Source organism: Rhineura floridana, chromosome 6, assembly GCF_030035675.1.
Source record: "Rhineura floridana isolate rRhiFlo1 chromosome 6, rRhiFlo1.hap2, whole genome shotgun sequence".
Taxonomy (NCBI): domain Eukaryota; kingdom Metazoa; phylum Chordata; class Lepidosauria; order Squamata; family Rhineuridae; genus Rhineura; species Rhineura floridana.
The window spans coordinates 814,631-833,553 of NC_084485.1; positions in this window are offsets into that span (position 1 = coordinate 814,631).

Sequence of the window (18,923 nt, forward strand, 5' to 3'; positions counted from 1 at the left end):
GAACAAAGACATTTTCAGCAGGTGTTGAAAGGTTAAAACAGAAAGCGCCTGTTCTGCTGGTTCCACGTCCCTTTTCTGAAACGGGCACAGACGCTAGTCAAACCCTGCACCTTTTGACTGTAAAACCTGGTGTGATCAGCTGGAGTGATTTAAAAAAAATCCAGCTTTAGGGAGATTTTGCAACTGATCAACAGATCAACCCATTCCACCTCCAGGTGTGGCCAATGGAAATGCTTTGCTGTAAGTGACTACTGTGCTCATAGCCTGAATCTCTGTTGGCAGAGCATCCCAGAGAACTGGGCCAATGACTCTGAAGGCTCCATTTCGTGTGGATGTTAAATGAGCCTTGTTAACTCGGGGGACAACCAGAGCTGCTCCTTCAGATGATCTCAGGGATCAAGCTGAGATATAAGGGTTCAGGTGGTCCCTAAGATACCCTGGACCTAAGTTGCTCAGGGCATTGTAAATTAATACAAGGACCTTGAACCCGGCTTGGCAGCAGATGGGCAGCCAATGCAGATGTTTTAAGAGTGGTGTTACATGTTGTCGGCCATGTGCTCCCATCAGCCATCCGGCCGCCGCATTTTGTACCAGCTGCAGCTTCTGAACCAGGGCCACGGGCAGCCCCACATAGAGCGCATTGCTATAATCCAGCCTCGAGGCTACCAACGCATGGACCCACCTGCTCCGCTCTGCAGAGGAACATTCTCCAGGGAGGTGTGCCTGGAAGCCCTTTTGACCTGCAAGGGTGGGGCTTTGGCAGTGCTAAGAGAGCGGGGGGGGGAGAGATGTGGGGAGAAGGTTGGAATCTGCAGTATTCAGAGCTGGCTGGGATTGGGGGAAGATTCTTGGCCCTTGTTACTTTCAGACTAGCACTAGCTATGTGCTTTGTGCTGCACTTCCTCCAGCCACCCCATAAGACCTGCTCGGCAGCAGAGGCTGGTCCCTCAGGGCCATGAGTCCAGTGGAGGCAAGACTGGTTAGAGGAGGGGGAAGAGGAGGAGGCAGCCTGGGGTCCTGGGGAAGCTCCCAGTGCTCTGGCTGTGGGGAAGGAGGATGCCAGGAGGGGGGCAGTGATCTGCCCATTGACAGCCCCTCCCCTCGAGGTGTTGGCTGACACAGTTGAGCAGGTTGTGCCACTGGCCCCCAAGCATTCCATCTGCCGCAGCTGATTGGTTGCCAAGCCCACCTCCTGTGGCAACCCCAGGGTGAGGGGCTCTGCCTGGCATCGGCTCTGGCCCCACCTCCTGTTGGGCTCCCTGCCTTCCGCCCTACCAGCCCCACTGCCTGCTCAACCTGTATAAGTGTAAAGAAATGGATAATTCGTTCATTCACTTATTATTGTTTAATTTGTATTCCGCCCTTCCTCCCAGCAGGGAGCCACCAGAGATCCCCAGTGCGCCCTCCGCTTAAGACATGTGCCTGGGGCAGGGCCACGGCTTGGGGGAGGGGGGAGCAGACAGCAGGGTGCGGGCTGTCCTCAGCTGACCCAGTCCTGCCTGCAGGGGATCAAAGGGAAATGCCAGCATCCTGGCTAAGGAGGGCCTTTCCTGAAGGCAGAGGCACGGTCTGCGTAGGTCTGCTTAGGGCCAAGGTGAGGGAAGGGCTGGAAGCTCAGGAAGGGAGCCCCCCCTCATCTGCCCCCCCACCAAGGACAGGAGCTCAGAGCTATTCCCCTCCCCCAGCTGCCACCCAGCATGTGATTGACAGCTCCTTTGCACAGGCCCTCCTCCCTGCAGCTCTCTTCATTTACATGTGCTATTTACTGACAAGGCGGCCCCTGCCTGCACTGCTGACCTCTGACCCCTTCCATTCCCAGAATTTCACCCGCTTGTGCTGATACAGCAGAGGTGATGATTAGCACACCCCTTCCCTCCCCCCACCCATGGGCCATGCCAGCAGGGGGCTGGCCAAGGCTGATGCCAGCATAATTTGTAGAGGAGAAATGGGGCAGGGGGGTGGGGGAGACTTGCTGCACGTGCCAGACAGAATGGAGAGGAAGCAGAGCTCCTCTAAGCCCCAGCAGCAGATGGGCCAAGATGGTTGCTGGCAGCACCAGGAGGGAGGCGCCCAGCTCATGCAAGGCTCATGAGGGCCCACCAGGCTGCTCCCAGGCTTGGGGAGGACACCCCTTGTGCCCTGGAAGATGACTGCTGGGAGGGAAGGCCCGGGACCCAGAGCACCCACAAGCCCCTTTCCTGAGGCCTGCCTGTGGGGCCACTGACAACCGTGTGATTTCTGTTACTGCGGAGTTTTCTGTCAATATATGCCCTGCTTGTTCCGGGGGAAGGTCGGGGAAGGAACTGGCAATCCCACCCCATATATACGGTCTGCCTAGTAAACATCGCAAGATGTCACCCTAAGAGTCGGAAACGACTCGCACTATAAGTGCGGGGACACCTTTACCTTTTTGTTCCCAAACTTCCAGACTTGAAGCAATCAGAATACAAATGCTTAGAAGACCGCTATAGGAACAATTCAACAACCAGCGACAGTCATAACAAGCAGCAGACCATGTCGTTTGGCACCTGCCTGCTACGGGATCCCTTGGGAGGAGGCGGCACACACTGCGCAGGGGAAGGGATCAAGCCCCATGGTGGGAATGGGGGGCGAAGCAGCCCCTAGCCAGGGAAGGGACAGAAGACCCCCCCCCACAGACAGGAAGCGCTGCGAGCTCCGGCCGTGTTGAGTCCTCCCAGTGGAAAGGTTGGATTAAGGTGAAGGTCCCTTCTGGATTCCCTGCCAGCTGCCCTTGTGCCAGAAGTGGGAGGGGGCGAGGTTGGACTAGGACACACACACACTCACACCCAGAGAGCTGTTCTAACTGCACAGCCACAGGATCAGGGAGAAGGAGGGCACATTTGGAGGCAGTCGCCATCTCCCCCCCCACGAGTCCACTGCAGGGTCCACTGGTCCAGCCTGATCATGCACTCGGCTGGAGAGGGTAACCTGTGGACCAGCAGCCCTGCAGAGCAGCATTAAGTTTACCTACTGGAGGAGTCTGGAGGTGACAAACTGGGCTTGAAGGAGCCACCCGCAGGCACACCTGGGAGGATGCCAGAGCTGGCGGGGGGGGGGGGAAGCAGCATAGCCTGTTTGCTTGGCTGTCACATGACTCAGGGCTTCAGCCATTTTGCCTGCCTCCTTCCTCTCATCCCGCCCTGCCTGACATCAGCGCCTCAGCTCATTGCCCCAGCAGACCTCCCCATCCATCGCTCCCCTGCCCCTCTTTATGCAGCCCACCTACGAGGCATATCCCACCAGCTGGAACTGGGGTGTGGTTTGCTAGCCCTCAACTGACCAGAAGGCAGAGAACATGCAGACCCTGAGCCCTGGCATGGTGCAGTGTGGTGGACAGCCACTGGCCCTGAGATGCCTGTGATGTCTACGTTCCAAAGCAGGAGTACTGAGTGGGCCCTGGGCGTGGTCAGCCTCACTGAGGGAGGCAGCAGTATGCCTCATCCTCAAGAGGACCTTCCTGGACCCAGAAGCGCCTAACAGCTGCCTCCCAGCAGCAGAGATCCCCTTCTTGGGCAAGGTGGCCAAGAGGCTAGTGGCAGCCCAGTTTCAGGCGTGTTTGGAAGAAAACATTTACCTGGCTCCCTTTCCCTCCAGCTTCAGGCTTGGAGACGGCACTCAGGCTGCCATGTTCACTGACCTCTGCAGCCTTTGGCATCCTTCTGGAGTGGCTGTGGGCCTGGGTTCCACTCCTCGGTTCCAGGGAGGAGTCACAGGGGGCTACCATTTGGCAGCATATGAGTTATCCCACAGGGACCCATCTTTTCTCCCTTGTTATTGAACATACATATGAAGCTGTTGGGAGCTCACACCAGGAGATTTGGAGTGAGGTGTCACCAATATGCAGATGGGACCCAACTCTATCTCTGTCTCCCCAGCCCATCTGAATCAGGAGAGGCGCTTCAGGTGCTGGACTGGATGGACTCCCCTGGAAGGTGTGTAGTTTGGGGTACTCCTGCAGCCATCAGTGTTCATGGAGGTCCAGGTGACCTCAGTGGCTAGGAGTGCCCACTGCCAGGTACATCTGGTTTGCCAAGGCAGGGGCTAGTCTAGCTGATCTCTGGCTCCCTCCCATTTTGCCAATTCACCCACCGAACCCTTGCAGCCTGTTCTGGAATAAATCAAGGCAAGGCCACATAAATAGTAGCTTGGAGGAACTGGAGTTTTAGGGGTACCAAAAGAGCAGTGGATGGTCCCCTCCCGTGCACTATTAATGAAGAGAGTGGGAGAGTGCATCTCTCAGACCACGTGTAGCTACACACACACAGAGCACCCTTTGCAACGCTGCCGATCCTGGGGCTCTCACATCTGGAAGGGTCAGGATGTCTTGAGTTGCCCCTTCTTGGCACATCCGGGTTGCTGGGAGTGTGCCACAGCGTCCGATTCCCAGGACTCTTCAGATGACTGAGAAAATTGATTCTGTTTGATTTGATTGGAGCAACAGATAGAACCCAGTGGAATTTGCTCGTCAGCAGCCAGATTAATTTCTTTATTTACCAAGGGACCTTTTGCAACACTTGGGAAGTTGCTTCTGGCAGTTACAGACTCAAATGCAGGAAAGAAATGAAATTGCTTTCAAATCTACAAGGTGCCCAGATTAGCTACATTCAGTGCTTGCAGAAAAGGTTCCAGTCACCTTGATAAAAAAAACCTTCTTAATCAGGCCAATAGGAAAAGGCGAGGGGAGCCCCAGGGGCGGGGAAAGCACCAGCCCAGAAAGATGCCCTAAAGAAAAGCAGTCGTGGAGGAGGGGGTCTCTTCAGAAAGGGGGTTTGATCCAGCCTAGCATTTAGACACACAACAAACAAACAAGGAGGCAAAGTGAAGCAGAGATAGTTCATGGGGCTGGCATCACACAAAGACCACGAGCAAGAGGTGGAGCCTCTTCGTGGGGTGGGTGGGTGCCACTTCATCTGCCTGAACTTGGGAGTTCCAGGGAGGTCCTCAGCAGGGGCTGAGCAGCAATCCTGCTGGTGCCACAGACAGGCAGGGAAGCATTGGTGATGCCCAGGGTTGAGGAATGAGGATAACTCGGAGGGCAGCACCAATGGTTCCTCTGTCCTGAGCAAGGCGGCCACCCTCGCAGGACGCCAGGCAGGCCCTGGAATATTGCCTTATCTTTCAGCCTGTGGGCAGTGCTTCTTCAGGCTCCGGACAGACAACGGGCACCGCCAGTGATTGGGGGGAGGACTGGAGGAGGGGCTGTCACACACTGGTGTCATTGTCAAGGCATGTGCAGCGCTGCTAATGTCATGTTTACTGTAAATAAGATCCTGGGAAGCCCATTAAAGGGAAGAATAATTAGAAAGAGATGAGTCTGGCCAGCAGAGCTTTGCGGCTCCATCAACAGGCAGCTCTAAAGCGATGCCTTTTAGCTTTGGAAGAAGACCTGTTCTTGGTCGAGGGGATCTCGTCTATTTGGGCTTCAGCAAAGCATTTGATACAGCACCACATGGGAAATTACTCCTGAAATTGGAAAAGACGAGCATTTAATGTAGCTCCTGCAAAATGGGGAAGGAACTGGATAAAGGGAAGCAATACTCTTTGGTTTGACCAAAGAGGCAAAACTCTTGAGCCTGAGCAAGGGGGAGCCGGTTGCAGGGCTTGGCTCACTCCCTGCTTGGGGGAAGGAGGCCCTCCGCGCCGGCTTAGCTTGGCCCAGTCCAGGGAGCGAGCCCCCAGCCCCCTCCCTCCCGGCAGCTGGGCCCCCCCGCTGGGCTGGTGCCCTTTGGCCAGAGGCTGCAGCAACAGCGAGTCCAGGCAAGTCTCCTCCCTGGCGCAAGAGCGCCCTCCAGTGGCTAGTACTGCGAAAAGGCCTCTTTCTCCCGCCCGGCTGTGTGTCTGACCAGCCGGTCGCCCGGCTCCTCCGAGGGACGTTTTGCTGCCTGAGCCAGAGATACGAATGGCGCCCGTCACGGGACTGGGTACTCAAGGCCAGCCCAGTCATTTCGGCGCCGGAGACAGACGCTCCCACAAGCGCCTCTCCCCGCCCGCGGCCCCAGCAGCGAAATGCAACAGCAACAACATAACGGAGCATTTGCTTCCTGTTCCTGACACCGGAGGCGCTTCCGTCTCTGCCTAATTGCCCCCCGCCGCCCTTGCACTGTGCAGTGTCCAAGGTGGGCACATTTGGAACAAAGTGGCCCCACGCTCGGGGGCTCCCGCTCCAGGACGTCTGCATGCAGGCAACCCCACCTGAGCTGCCCCCGCGCCACTCTACTCCCATGAGGAGACCCCACGGCTCAGGACAAAAGCGCCCCCATTTGCTCCTGCCTGCACCCCGCTTCCTGACCCGCGCCTGCCAGGTCGCAGAGGGCGGTGTTGAAGGCCTTCTTCTGCCTTCGGAGTCACGGGGAGTCCCACCCCAAGGCGCTTGCCTCACCAGGAGACCGGGACCCGCTACCCGCGACAGCCCGCCAGCGGTGGCCAGATCCGCTCAACGCCAGGCCACACTCTGTTCCCCCGACCCGAAGCTAAATGGCCCTTTGTCTGCGCGGCTGGGAATCCCAGCGCCGAGGCGGCTCGGCAGGCCAGATCCGCTTGGAGCGTCTCCTCCGTCCTTCGTAGAGGCGGCTGTAATTTGCTGGTGACAAATATCCCCAGCAGTAAATATGGTCCCCCCCTCCTTCCGCCTCCCTCCATCAGGCAGATAAGGTGGCAATTCAGTTAGTAACTCTTCCGCGGCCCTAAAAGCCTTTTGCGTCCCAGCAATTATTTCCAGATAAACAGAAGAAAGCCGAGAATGAGCCGGTGCTGCGCCCGCACGTGGTAGAACTTAGGGCGCCGCTGATGCTATCGCCGCCGCGCCTCGCTTTGCCTTGCCAGCGGGCGGGAAACGGGGTCTCGCTGGAGAGGCGGCGGCTGGCAGCCATGGCGGTCTTGTCCCGGCGCAAAGCTGTGCAGAAGACGACGACAACGAGGAAGCCCCCTGTGCTCCCGCTGCCCAATGCCCCTGGCGCCAGGCCCCGCGCGCTTCTGGCCTGCCACCTCCGCCAGGCCTGCAGGTCTGGCTGGCAGGCAGGCCGGCCCACCCGTGGCTCTGCCGAGCTCGACGGGTCCTGCTGGGTGCTCCTCTGCGCCCGCCTTGCTGGGCTCGCTCTGGGTGCCGGAGGTAGTCCACCTGTCCCTGGGTATGGTGGCCTGGGGGCGTCTTAGGCATCCTGGCTGGCCTAACCAGAGAAGCAGCCCCTCAGGGTGGCAAGACTGTCAGGGAAGTCAATGAGGAAGCCCCCTAACCCAAGAGGTGTGCACGTCTGGAAAGCCTGACAGTCTCCCCCCCCCCCCCCCGGCTCGCAGGGATACAGCCCTCCTCCTCCTCGAGGGTGAGGACTGGTCCAGGACGAACCTGAACTAACATTTGCAGGAAGGGATTCTGAGGAACTGAGACAAATAGTGGTAACGGGAGAGGAAGTTCTAGGCTTAATGGACAATATAAAAACTGACAAATCACCAGGCCCGGATGGCATCCACCCGAGAGTTGTCAAAGAACTCAGATGTGAAATTGCTGATCTGCTAACTAAAATATGTAACTTGTCCCTTGGGTCCTCCTCCGTGCCTGAGGACTGGAAAGTGGCAAATGTAACGCCAATCTTCAAAAAGGGATCCAGAGGGGATCCCGGAAATTACAGGCCAGTTAGCTTAACTTCTGTCCCTGGAAAACTGGTAGAAAGTATTATTAAAGCTAGATTAACTAAGCACATAGAAGAACAAGCTTTGCTGAAGCAGAGCCAGCATGGCTTCTGCAAGGGAAAGTCCTGTCTCAGTAACCTATTAGAATTCTTTGAGAGTGTCAACAAGCATATAGATAGAGGTGATCCAGTGGACATAGTGTACTTAGACTTTCAAAAAGCGTTTGACAAGGTACCTCACCAAAGACTTCTGAGGAAGCTTAGCAGTCATGGAATAAGAGGAGAGGTCCTCTTGTGGATAAGGAGCTGGTTAAGAAGCAGAAAGCAGAGAGTAGGAATAAACGGACAGTTCTCCCAGTGGAGGGCTGTAGAAAGTGGAGTCCCTCAAGGATCGGTATTGGGACCTGTACTTTTCAACTTGTTCATTAATGACCTAGAATTAGGAGTGAGCAGCGAAGTGGCCAAGTTTGCTGACGACACTAAATTGTTCAGGGTTGTTAAAACAAAAAGGGATTGTGAAGAGCTCCAAAAAGACCTCTCCAAACTGAGTGAATGGGCGGGAAAATGGCAAATGCAATTCAATATAAACAAGTGTAAAATTATGCATATTGGAGCAAAAAACCTTAATTTCACATATACGCTCATGGGGTCTGAACTGGCAGTGACCGACCAGGAGAGAGACCTCGGGGTTGTAGTGGACAGCACGATGAAAATGTCGACCCAGTGTGCGGCAGCTGTGAAAAAGGCAAATTCCATGCTAGCGATAATTAGGAAAGGTATTGAAAATAAAACAGCCGATCTCATAATGCCATTGTATAAATCTATGGTGCGGCCGCATTTGGAATACTGTGTACAGTTCTGGTCGCCTCATCTCAAAAAGGATATTATAGAGTTGGAAAAGGTTCAGAAGAGGGCAACCAGAATGATCAAGGGGATGGAGCGACTCCCTTACGAGGAAAGGTTGCAGCATTTGGGGCTTTTTAGTTTAGAGAAAAGGCGGGTCAGAGGAGACATGATAGAAGTGTATAAAATTATGCATGGCATTGAGAAAGTGGATAGAGAAAAGTTCTTCTCCCTCTCTCATAATACTAGAACTCGTGGACATTCAAAGAAGCTGAATGTTGGAAGATTCAGGACAGACAAAAGGAAGTACTTCTTTACTCAGCGCATAGTTAAACTATGGAATTTGCTCCCACAAGATGCAGTAATGGCCACCAGCTTGGACGGCTTTAAAAGAAGATTAGACAAATTCATGGAGGACAGGGCTATCAATGGCTACTAGCCATGATGGCTGTGCTCTGCCACCCTAGTCAGAGGCCGCATGCTTCTGAAAACCAGTTGCTGGAAGCCTCAGGAGGGGCGAGTGTTCTTGCACTCGGGTCCTGCTTGTGGGCTTCCCCCGGGCACCTGGTTGGCCACTGTGAGAACAGGATGCTGGACTAGATGGGCCACTGGCCTGATCCAGCAGGCTCTTCTTATGTTCTTATGCCTCTTTCGGCCACCATCCATGGATGCGGCCTGTACCGGATGCTTCAGGGGTCTCTCCTGAGCTACCTGTTGCTGGCCACTCAGCCCCCAGGGCCGAAGGTGGGTTAAGAGCCATGGATGAGCTTTTCCTCCCGGCACTGCCATGGCAACACCCACATCTTCCAAGTGTCAAGGGGGCATCGAGCAGGGAAAGTAGAGGAGCGGTGCTTGTGTTTCCTGAGCATTTCATTTACGCCCCCAACCTCCACAGTGGATGGCTGTGTAAGCAAGCCTGCCCCTGAATCACCCCCCATGCCACAGGGCGTATCACTGGGCCACCCCCCATGCCATTGTTTGTGTGCAGAGCTCCACTCCGCCCAGCCAGGGGCTTTCCGATGCCGGCAGGATGTGCGCAAGCAGGACAGAGCTGCAGCTGCAGCTCACCAGGCCATATTCCAGCACCGGGGCTCAAAAGCAACCATAAATGTGGAATGGTCGAGAAAAGGGTTTACCTGAGCATGTGCAAAGCACTCTGAGTCATCACAGCCACCACCCTCTTTCTGGCATTGGGGCACCCAGGCCCCTTTTTTTTAAAACACGAAAATAAGATGGACCCTTCCCATAGAGGAGTCCCCAGAACGACTTGGAGGTGCCCTGCTGTGCTTTCCTAATTGAGTCCTCTTTTCCTTTCGCATAGCAGCCATGTCCTAGGGGAGGCTCATCTGCCTGACCTGAGGGGGCTTTTGCAGAGGAACAGAGAAGATATTCCCATGGAAATAACTGGAGAAGTTATCTCCCCCCAACTAGGGAGAATCCTGCTGGAGCAGAAAGGAGGAGCACAGGAGGGAGGTTATAAAATTATGCATGGAGTAGGGAGAAAAGTGGGGAGAGAAACCTAGGGTGATCCTGTGAAGCCTAGTGAGACAAGAGTCAGGGCAGACAAAAGGAAAGTCACTCACACAGTACGAAGGAGGTGCTGCCAGGAGATGTGCTGAGGGCCCTGAGCTGAGATGCAACAGCTTTTAAGGGGGATGTTAGTGAAACTCCAAGAGACCCAGTGTGGCCTAGTGGTTAGAGTGTTGGGCTACAACCTGGGAGACCAGGGCTTGAATCCCCACACAGCCATGAAGCTTACTGGGTGACCTTGGGCCAGTCACTGCCTCTCAGCCTCAGAGGAAGGCAATGGTAAACCCCCTCTGAATACTGCTTACCATGAAAAACCTATTCATAGGGTTGCCATCAGTTGGGATTGACTTGAAGGGAGTCCATTTCCATTTTAGTGAAATTCCGCTGGCTGACTGATTTGTTTTTAAGAATTCACGGATGAGTATTGTTGGCATGTGATTCACAGTCAAGTGGGGGCACCAGGTTTTTTGAGCAACCTCCGCTCCCCAGACAAAGGGCCTTCTGATTCCTTCAATGGATCCTCCAACTATGTGATTCCAAGAAGCGTTTGCAGGAGAGAGAGGAGAGGCCATGCAGCCGCCATAAGCAGGGAAGGGCTGAGGAGACCTCCGTCTGCTGAAAGGCAAAGGATGGAGTGAGAAGTCATAGAATCATAGAATAGTAGAGTTGGAAGGGGCCTATAAGACCATCAAGTCCAACCCCCTGCTCAATGCAGGAATCCAAATCAAAGCATTCCTAACAGATGGCTGTGACAGCTTGGGCCTGTCCAAGGGACATGCTGGAGCTATCCAGGAACGATCCCAGCTTCCTAAGACTTGGCATGCTGAAAGGGAAGACGGAAGTTCCCTCGAGGACCTCTCATCCAGTCACGCAGCAGAGGCTGGAGGCCCTTTGCATGTCCCCACCTGCTGCTTGCACATCCATCCCTCATCCACTGTTCCACTCTCAGTTCATTCCTCCTTATCAGAGGGCATAAATCTGGCCTGGGGACCTGAGGTGGGCCACTCAACCTTTGAGGGATCCTCTGTTTTTTATTCTTCTGGTGCACCCTGAGGAGCTCTGTGAGCAAGGCAGCCATGGCTGGTGCATTTTCCCAGGAAGTCTCAGCCAGGCTGGAGATGCCTTGAGCAGCTGGGCTTTAAAAGTGTGATCAGAGGCTTGGAACTGTTAGCAGAGTTGGGTCGTAGATCAGCAGCAGTGTCGCAAATAGACAGTGTGTGTGGCTTTACCTGTTCCTCTGCTACAACCGCTGAAGCTTCAGACTTGGTAAGATAAGAAAAGCTTACTTTAGTGAAAGGAACACGTAATAGATAGAAAAGGGATTCTAGTTCTGACTATGTTGAAGGCAGAAGGACCTGGTGAGACAAAGCAAAGATGTCTCCTCTCTCCAAGAGGTGGCGGACAAGCAGGGAGGGGTGGAATCACTGGAGTGATTTTGGCCGCAGAAATTTCTAGGGATGAAACAAAAGTGTTGTTTTGCCAGAGATGGGGTGTGGGTGTGGAAACAATGTTTTTTTTGGGGGGGGGGACATTTGCTTTAAAAAACCTCAAGGTCTTCTTGAATAGGTGCCGGGCAGAGGCCCCAGCCTGCTCCTCTGCAGGCTGGCAGCCCCCCCATTGTACCTGTCCTGTAGGAATTATATGTAGGCCAAAAGGCTGATTTTCATTGTGCGGTGTAATCGCTTTGATTTCCCCCCTTTCCTCATCCATCCGCCTTGCCTCTTTTTTTGTTTACTGTAATTGCGGTCAGAGTTGCCTTGTGATTAATTACATTGTGTAGTTCATGGGTGGGAAGATGAGGTGAACTGCTCATCTTGGGGGGGTGGGGAGGTTCTGTCTCTTTGGAGGTTGTGATCTTTTTTTCAAATTCTTTTTGCCCATCCTAGGGAAGGAGCACAGCTCGGTGGCAAGGGATGCCCAGGTGCAGTCCCTGAAGGCGTCTCCAGGGAAGAAAGGATCAGGTGAGTCTGATGCCACTCAGCGTAGGGTTGCTAGACAGACAGGCTGACCCACTTGTTGGTGAGAGCCCAGTGTGGTGAAGTGGCTGGAGTAGGAGCAGGGAGTGGTTTCAACAGGAGTGTTGGCTTAGGAGCAGGGAGCCCCAGGTTCAAATCCCCACTCTGCCATGAAGCTCACTGGCAGCCAATCACTACCTCTCAGCCTAATCTATCTCACAGGGTGGCTGTGTATGTTGGAAGTGTGGCAAGAGCAACTCCTGTTGTTCTCTTTGCATACTTGAGGGGAGATAGAGGGTCCTCCAGTGGGCTAGGCTTCCTGTCTTTACCTGTGCTCTTCTCTACCTGTCTTCTTCCTTCCATGTAAACTGATCCTCTTAGGGAAGCTGACCTCACTTCTGACCCTCCTTCCTGTTTTACTTCGCCCTATCTGCTATGTAAGGAGGGACATGGGTGATGCCACCGCAATTTCAATGGTCACGGGTAGAGGGAGGCATGGCCGTGGGGAGGTGGTGAACTGCCATAGAAGATGAGGGCAAGGCTATCTGCCCCTTGTTCCTCGCTCCCATTCCTCTCATGGACAGGTTCCTCCTTGCTTATCTGCTGTGCCCTCTGGCCTGTGTGTGTTGTTGTTTAATGGCAGATTGGTACACAATAAGACCACTCTCATCTATGATTTGATTGTGGATGAAGGTGCCTATTTGGTGTGCATTACCAGGACCTGGGTGGGTGAGCTGGGAGGAGTTGATCTGACCCAGCTTTGCCCACTGGGATACTCAGTGCAACACCAGCACAGGCTGCAGGGATGGGAGGGAGGAGTTGCTGTGGTCTACAGAACTTCCATCTCTGTCACCAGGAAACCACTCTGTCTTGGAACTGGCTGTGAGGGCCTGCACCTGGTGTCAGGCCGAGGAGACAGGAAACTAGGGTTGCTGCTGGTCCACCCTGCTGCCTGGCAGCTTCTCTGACTGAGCTGGTGGAGGCCGTCTCAGCTGTGGTATTGGAGGCCCCAGAATGCTAGTCCTGGGTGATTTCAGTGTCCATGCTGAGGCTGCCTCTAGTGCTCCAGCTTGGGACTTCATGGCCTCCATGACGACCATGGGGCTGTCTCAAGTTCTCACCGGCCCGATGCATAGGGCAGGGCACACCCTCGACTTGGTTTTTGCTCCAGATGGAGGAAGGGGTGGTCTGGAGATGGGGGGATGGATGTCACTCCATTTTCATGGTCAGATCACTTCCTAGTGAAGTTTAGACTTATGGCTCCGATCCTCCCCTGTAGGGGTGGTGGACAGATGAAGATGGTCCCCCCCGGAGACTAATGGAATCCACTTAATTCCTGAGTGCCCTGGGGGAGTTCCTAGTAGATAGAGCAGGTGACACTGTTGAAGCCCTTGTCACACTGTGGAACAGTGAGGCGCATTGGGCTCTTGACGCGGTTGCCCCTGAGCGCCCTCTCCGGCATTGTGCAGCCCAGTTTGCACCTTGGTACACTAGTGAGCTAACGGCAATGAAACAGGCTGGACGATGGCTGGAGCGCAAGTGGCAAAAGACGTGCTTTGAGGCTGATCGGGCACGAGTAAAACATCATAATCGTGCCTACTGTGCGGTAGTGAGGGTGGTGAAGAAGGCCCACTTCTCTGCCACCATTGCATCCTCAAGCCCTCCAGTGGAGCTTTTCCATATTGTCAGAGGTCTGTTGACATCAACTCCAGGAAATTGAGTTTTAGACCCTTTGGATGCCCACTGTGAATTGTTTGCAAGGCACTTTGAGGGTAAAGTTGCTCGCCTCCGTATGTCGGAAGGCAGAGCTGGGGTCCCAATCCTGGGGAGCTGGATCCCGGAGAGTTGGGAGAAGAGTACTCGGATGGATGGCAGAGGGAAGGGGGAGGAACTTCCCCCCTTTGGAGCGAAGACGAAACAGAGGAACTGCCAGTGATAAGGTCGCTTAGCAACGGGGAGCCTGAGCCCTCCCTGGACATTCTCACGCCTCCCCCTCTTTCAGGCTCAGAGCAAGAGGGGAAAGAGGGAGGGCTGCTCACAGCCGAAAAGCGGGGAGGCAGTTTACCATCAGCCCCTCCCCTATCCCCCATCCTGGAATCGGAAACTTCAGAAGAGGAGGGAGTGATGCTTCCCCCCTCACTGCGCACATGCAGACAGCTGAAAAGACAGGAGAGAAGGGGGGGAAGGCGGGCAGTACCTGAGGGGCAGTTAAGGAGGAGCAAAAGATTGCGCGCCCGTTTGGCCCCTTCTTAAAGAACAGGCGGGAAGAAGTCCCTTGCTCTGTCAACTTTCTCCCAATGCCGCAGGACCTGTATCCCTGTATTGCTTCATGAGAAAACGCAGTCTTTGTTTGGACATTACCCTAATAAAACACGAATTACTTACAACCTCTGGTCTGGTTCCTGAGTCTCATCCTGGGCCTGACAGCTTGACAGAGCCACCTAAATCACCTTCAACGCTCTCTTCACTTGACTGGGACAAGATGTCAAAGGGAGCAGCGGGGGGGACGAACCCCACTTCTGAGACGGAAGAAGTGGAACTCTTGAGGACTAAGGTAGCTGATTTGCAGACGGATGTTCAAGCCCTGCTAGCAGCAGTCAAGGCGCTGAAGACGGATAATCAAACCTTGAAGGCCACAATAGACCAGATGCGAACAGCCCCTCCAGCTGCCGTAGTAAAGGTTCCCATTGGATTGCCCCCAAAATACGCGGGACAAAGTGATCAGTTGGCAACCTTCGTGGCTCAATGTGAGTTATATCTGGATGTCAGGCACACGGAATTTCCAGACGATGGGGCTAAAGTAGCTTTCGTGATTAGCCTCCTGGAGGGAGAAGCTGCAAAATGGGTGACTCCGTATCTCGTGAGAAAGGATACTGTCTTAGGAAGGTACAGAGGATTTATACAGGAGATGACCGAGATGTTTCAAGACCCGCAAAGGGCTGAAACAGTAGCGCGGCAACTAGGCGCTCTGAAGCAGGCTAAAGGGACTGTTTCCGAGTACACTAATGCTTTTAAAATTGTGTCGCAGGAAACTGGTTACAATGACGCCGCCCTGATGTTTATGTACCGGAGTGGATTAAATGCTGAAATCCTGGATGAGTTGGCCAGGACCTCCCCCCCTCCGCTGACCTACCAGGGCTCATCCGGCTATGCCTACAGATAGATCACCGGATGGAAGGAAGGCGCCTGGAAAGGAAGCAGGAGGTCCCGAGATACTCAGTCTCGGCATCCCGCAACAAGACCCTTCCCACTGCAGGGATGGCAGGTAATGCAACTGAGGGACAGGGAGGGGCTAGGCCAAGACTGTCAGAAGAAGAAAAGGAAAGACGACGCCGGGAACGTTTATGCTTTTATTGTTCAAAGCCGGGCTATGTGGCCAGAGACTGTGGACTGAAAGGGGGGAAAGCCGAGCCGTCGGGAAACTAGAACACCCAGTCCACATGCAGGCCGGTGGACTGGGGGCAGCGTTGTATAAAGGCCCCCCAACGATCCAACCTCCCTCAAAGGGGGTGTTGGTCTTGCCTATTCGGATTACAACTTCCAGAGGAGTGGTGTTTAATTCCACTGCCTTAATTGACAGTGGAGCCTCCACAAATTTTATTGATGCAAAGTTAGTCAAGCGTCATGGAATTTCCCGGTGGAAACTGGACGCTCCCCTAGCTGTGGAGACTATCGATGGGAGACCCCTGAAGTCAGGAGGGGTGACACAAGCCACGGAGGAAGTGAAACTTCAAATCCCTGGGCACGAAGAGTTCATTTTGCTATACGTGTCAGATCTCTCGAACTTCGAGGTGATTCTGGGAATGCCCTGGCTAGCAAAGCATGAATCCAAAATAAGTTGGAAGGAGGCGGTGGTGTGGTTCACCTCACAGTATTGCCAGGAGAACTGTCAACCTGAAGGAATCAAGAACACCCTAGCGGGGGCAGTGCAAGAGATCGAGCAAGTGACCCTGCCGCCAAAGTATGAAGAATTCAAAGATGTGTTTGATGAAAAAGAGGCAGAGACTTTACCCCCCCACCGCCCTTACGACTGTGCGATTGACCTAGTGCCAGGATCCAGCATCCCATCAGGGAGAATCTACTCTCTCACAGAGAATGAGAGGGAGGCCCTGAAGGAATTCCTGGATAAAAACCTGAGGCGAGGATTCATACGCCCCTCACAATCCCCTGCGGGAGCGCCACTATTGTTTGTGAAAAAGAAGGGGGGGGAACTCAGACCCTGTAACGACTATCGCGCATTGAACCAGATCACCATCCCCAACAGCTACCCGCTGCCCCTGATCTCAGAGTTGCTGGACCGACTGCGCTCTGCAAAAATCTTCACGAAGTTGGATTTGAGAGGAGCGTACAATCTGATCAGAATGAAGGAGGGAGATGAATGGAAAACAGGATTCTTGACCGCTTACGGACAGTATGAATACCTGGTCATGCCGTTCGGGCTTTGTGAAAGTCCAGGAATTTTTCAAAAATTCATGAACGACGTGTTTAGAGACTTGTTGGACACGTATGTAATCTGTTACTTAGATGATATCCTGGTGTTCTCAAAGAACCAGGAAGACCACGACCAGCATGTGAAGACGGTGTTGAAGAGACTGAGAGAAAATCACCTGTATGCTAAATTAGAGAAATGTGGATTTGACCTCAAGTCTCTAGACTTCCTTGGATATCGAATCTCAGCGGAAGGCGTGGAGATGGACCCAGGGAAAGTAAGCTGCATATTGGACTGGGGCCAACCTGTCACCAAAAAGGATGTACAACGGTTTTTGGGGTTTGCCAATTATTACAGAAAGTTCATTCCAGGGTTTTCCAAATTAACAGCTCCTCTGACTGACTGTTTAAGGGGGAAGAAGAAGTTTCAATGGACAGAGAACGCCACCGAGGAGCTGAAGGGAAGGTTTGCTACTGAGCCCATTCTGCGCTTTGCTGATCCGAACCGCCCTTTCGTAGTGGAAGCAGATGCTTCAGATTTTGCCATCGGGGGGGTCCTGCTACAATTAGACCAAGAAGGGAAGGAGCTGCACCCCTGTGCGTACTTCTCTCGGAAGTTAAAGCCTGCAGAGAAGAACTACACAGTTTGGGAGAAGGAGCTGCTGGCCATCAAGGACTCTTTTGAAAACTGGAGACAATACCTAGAGGGGACCTCTCATCGAATTGAAGTGCGCTCCGACCACAAGAATCTTGAAAGCCTCCAAACCGCCAGAAAGCTGAACCAGAGACATAAGATGGTCCCAGTTCTTCACTAGGTTTAACTTCCAGATTACTTACCATGCCCAAGCCAAAAACCAGAGAGCGGATGCCTTATCCAGACAGCCACAATACAAAGAAAGTGAATCCGAGGACCAGCCTCAGTACGTAATCCCGCCAGAGAAATTAACGTTGGGAGTATGCCAGCCTTCATGGGAAGAGGAACTCAAAAAGGCACAACAAGAAGATGCAGACATGCTAAAATATCAGCAGGAGACGGGACAAGGTCAAGACTCAGAAGTAACCTTTCACTGGAGAAATGGACTGTTATGGTTCAAAACCGCCAGATATGTGCCAGAAGGGGAATTAAGGCTCAGAATCCTACGCCAGTGTCATGATTCCATCACAGCGGGACACTTTGGGATTTACAAGACCATTCAGAACGTGGCCAAGGACTTCTGGTGGCCTAAAATGCGTCGGGATATTGAGAGTTATGTAAAGTCCTGCTCTGTCTGTCTGTGGACAAAAACACAAACAGGGACACCAGCAGGACTGTTACAACCATTGCCTGTCCCACACGAACCCTGGAAGGACCTCTCCATGGATTTTATAACTGATCTACCCAAGTCCCAAGGAATGACAGCCATCTTAGTAGTGGTGGATCTACTTACCAAAATGGCACACTTTCTTCCTTGTGCAGGGGCCTTAGAGGCTAAAGAAACGGCCAAGTTATTCATAAAAGAAGTCTACCGGCTGCATGGATTGCCAAACAGCGTAGTCTCAGACCGAGGAACTTAGTTCACAGCCAAATTTTGGAGAGCAATGTGGAAACAGTTGCAGATGGAATTAAAACTCTCCTCCGCCCATCACCCCCAGACAGATGGGCAGACGGAATGCTTGAACGCCGTTTTGGAAAGATATTTACGAAGTTATGTGTCCTATCAACAGACTGACTGGGTGTCATATTTGCATTTTGCAGAGTTCGCCTACAACAATTCTCTGCACTCCAGCACTCAACAAACCCCGTTCTTCGCTAATTATGGATTCCATCCTAAAGTCTTTCCAAGCAGCTCAGAAGGAATGCTGGTACCGGCAGCTGAGAACTTCCTTAAGGAATTGCAAGCGGCGCAACAGACACTGAAACAGCAGTTAAACGAAGCCAAAACGGAGTACAAGCGAGTTGCTGACCTGCACAGGAAGGAGGGCCCCCCCCTTCAACCGGGAGACCAGGTATGGCTGTCCACCCGCTTCCTCCAGATGCCGGGCAAATGTAGAAAATTACAAGACAAGAGGGTGGGTCCTTTCGAAATAGAAACTCAAATCAATCCTGTGGCGTACCGACTGAAGCTGCCTGACACGTTTAAAATACATCCTGTGTTCCATCGATCCCTCTTAACGAAAGCCGCCTCTCCCAGTGAGTTACGGCTGGAGGAACCTCCCGGAGCTCCACTGCTGATAAATGAGCAGCTTGAGTTTGAAGTTGAGGAGATCTTAGATTCCAGGATCAGACGCCACAAGCTGCAGTACTTGATTCACTGGAAAGGCTATGGGGTGGCTGACAGATCATGGGAAGATGCAGCTGATGTGCATGCTCCAGAATTGGTAAAACTTTTCCATCAACGTTTTCCCCACCATCCCAAGCCAGACAAGGGGAGGGGGGCACAGCCTGGGAGGGGGGATGGTGTCGGAAGGCAGAGCTGGGGTCCCAATCCTGGGGAGCTGGATCCCGGAGAGTTGGGAGAAGAGTATTCGGATGGATGGCAGA